This window comes from Amblyomma mixtum, chromosome 3, assembly GCF_055824585.1.
Source record: "Amblyomma mixtum isolate Tamu chromosome 3, ASM5582458v1, whole genome shotgun sequence".
NCBI lineage: Eukaryota > Metazoa > Arthropoda > Arachnida > Ixodida > Ixodidae > Amblyomma > Amblyomma mixtum.
The window spans coordinates 362813684-362816998 of NC_143014.1; the positions used below are offsets into that span (position 1 = coordinate 362813684).

General features: G+C 46.2%; 1 pseudogene; it reads left to right on the forward strand.

Moving 5' to 3' along the window:
* The first annotated feature begins 415 nt into the window (after nt 1-415).
* On the forward strand, nt 416-2051 carry LOC149356594 (YY1-associated factor 2-like; annotated as a pseudogene).
* Nucleotides 2052-3315: the final 1264 nt, after the last annotated feature.

Consider the following 3315-nt stretch of genomic DNA (forward strand, 5'->3'; position numbering starts at 1 on the left):
TTATTATGGTTTATTATTTCCAGATATTCCTTTTTCGATATGCCCCCTCACCCAATGCTCTTTGGGGCCTGTGAGGTACAAATAAATAAATAAATAATGCAAGGTGGCGATTTTTTTCCTTTGATTCCGTCATAATTCAGGCAATAAATGGTTGTTATATTTTGTTACGTATACAGCATTTGGTAGCTTTTTCAGGGCCAAGGACTTGGAAAATACCGCTCAATTAGATTCTTCAGCATCGTGTTGCACAAGTGGTGCTATATATTACAATGTTTTGCTTTTAGTTTACTCTGTAGAGTATTCATCGTTATATTTGTCAATGCCCATTGGTAGATGAGTGATATGTATTGATGGGGCAAACTACTGAGGTGGCTTTTCATGATTAGTGCTGTTTGCAAGGTGCCATACTCTTACCATGCCGCATTTCAGTTTGGTGCAGGCGCCACCATCCAAGGAGGACCAGGTGTGGGTCTGCAGCGTCTGCATGTACCGGAACACCGTGGAAGCTGTCAAGTGTCTTGTGTGACGTTCGCAACGGAACATCCACCAAGTGGGTGAATCTTACGCCGTTGCTCATCCATCTCTCTTCATTGGTTCGCTTGTTTCAGTCATTCTCATGCTCCTGAGGGGGTTGCGGAGAGAAAATAATGCACTCATACAAGAAAGGGTGAGAGAAAAATTGGCTAAATATGGCAGCATGACAAAGTGGTGGCATAAGTGTTTAAGGAACAGAGCAGAATCGGGAAAGTCGAATTAAAAGGGCATTGAGGGCAACTCCAAACAGTTATTGTTATTAGTAAAAATTGATTCTTTGGGTCTTTCTGGCTGTGTTGCCGTTTGTGTGGCAACAAAAGACGCATTTATTGGCGAGATGATTGGATTATAAATCTTCCCACTAGTTGATTACTCTTGACGCCCCTACCGAAAAGAATGGGTTGCCACCATTTTGGACTGAATGGTGGTGTGGCTTAGCCTTTGGGATCAGTGCCCAGAAATCAGTGTAGATGCATGCAATTTACTTGCGAAAACAGCTGGTAGTGGCAGAACCTGTATTTCATTTTTGAACTATTCCAGCCAATTAGAGCTCTGTTAGTGAGAGTGATCTCTCTGTGATTAAAACACGGTACCCCATCGATACAGTCCAACTACTTCTAGCTGCCACGGTGGCTCAGTGGTTATGGCACTTGGCTACACACCCAAAAGTCGTGTTCGATCCCGGTCCCGACGGTCTTTCGATGGAGGTGAATTTCTAAATGCCCGTGTACTGTACAATGTCAGTGCACGTTAAAGAACCACAGGTGGTCGAAATTTCCGGAGCCCTTCACTACGGCGTACCTCATAGCCTAAGTCACTTTGGGACGCTTCAGGGTCTAAACACTGAAAGCAGTATGACGGATCTAAAAATTACTCTGGAAGAGAAACTTAACTATCTTATGTTTAACAGTCTGGGAAGAAAACAGCAGTTTACTGTGATGTCCCAGCTGCCGTAGAGAAGAAATGGGCTTAAGCAGGGCCTGCGATGTAGAGCGAAGATAAACGATGGCCCCTTAGGGTAGCGGTGTGGATTCTACAAAAAGGCAGGCATAACAGGGGTGGCAGAGAACGAGAGGGGGGAACTAGGTTAAGCAAGTTTTCGGGGATAAGGTGGCCGCAGCTTGCACAAGACTAGGTTTGTTGGTGGGATATGGGAGGGGCCTTCGTCCTGCAGTGGACATAGTTAGGCTACTGACGACGATGATGATGTTGATGCTATGCAGGAAGCCATGCCTGAACGCGCAGCTGGTGGCTCAGCAACTGGGTCCCAGCAGTGGCCGCCGGGGCTCGAGCAGCCGCCGGGGCTCTAGCGGTCCCGGGGTGGCTCCAGCGGCCGCTCCCACGGCACAGCCCAGCCCTGCCTGAAGAATGCCGACCGCTCCTCGGGCCAGCAGCGGGCGGTGACTGTCAATAACGTCACAGTCATCATCGCCGAATTCCAGCCAAAGCGGCTCTCGGACGCCTCCTCTTCCACTGATGGGGCTCACTCGGATGGGCACATCGAGGGACGCTACTAGGGACCCTCCATCAGGTCAGGAAAACTTCTTTTCAAAATTCTTAGACTTTTGATCGTGCAGTTGCATTTATTTATTTCATTTATTTATTTACTCTCAGGGCTGAAGCACTCCAGAGAGGAGTGGGTGATACACAACAAAAACAGAACAGGTAACGCAGCACTACAATGTAAAATCAATTACAGCATTTTTAAACAAGTCGGCGTTTGTAATGGAGGCGATGGAAGCGGGAAGGTGGTTCCATTCCTTAGCAGTCTTGGGGATAAAAGAGGCGAAGTGTAAGTTGGTGCGAGTGCTGGGTACGCCAACTTTGAACTGGCGGCCGCTGCGGGGTGAAATGTAAGACGGCGGTACAAGCAACGTATCTCTGAGATGATGGTTTGAATGGTAGATTTTGTGGAATAGGCATAGACGGGAAATTCTTCGACGAATTGAAAGATCCGGTAAGTTTAAATTTGCTTTCATTTGAGTTACACTTGCAGTTCTATGATAGTTAGAGAAATTGAAACGGACAGCCCGATTTTGAATGGCTTCGATTTTCAGAATTAGTCAGTTAAGAGGAGGGTCCCATACAGACGACGCATATTCAAGTTTTGACCTGACTAGTGTTTTGTACAGTATAAGTTTCAAGTTAGTGGGCGCCATAGAAAAGTTGCGACGTAAGTAACCGAGAGTATGGTTAGCGTTACTTGTGACATAGTCCACGTGAGCTTGCCAGGAAAGGTTACTGCAAATATGCACACCAAGGTACTTGTATGTGGAAATGTGGGTTAAAGGAGTATCACATAGTGAATAATCACAGGAAACTTGCTGTGTGGAATGTTGCTGTGTTGCAGAGTACAGAATGTGCAGGAAAAGAAACTTGTTCCTCGAAATTGCCAGCAAAATTTGGTGCTGAGCTAGTTGGTTGAACACACTTTTCAAGTGAAGTAGCACAGACAGACGACTAAAAAAAAAATTATGCAGCATAGAACAACGCTTGAAACAGAGCATCGAAACAGGTGCTCGTGACGCTTCTTTTTTCGTTATCCTGTGGCTCTCTGTGTTTGCGCTACTAAGTCGAAATTCTGAAGAGCCAAATGTGATGTTTCAACCATGTACCATTGTCAATATCTACAGCTTGCAATGTATGGAAAGGGCAGTAGCTGTCGTGGACGTGAAAACTGTGTACAAAAACTGCAAACGGGTTGCGGGCGGCTTATTTCTCACTGGAGGCCACTTCTCCTGCTTTTATGGTGCGAGACAGGAAAGCATGCTTACGGAGGTG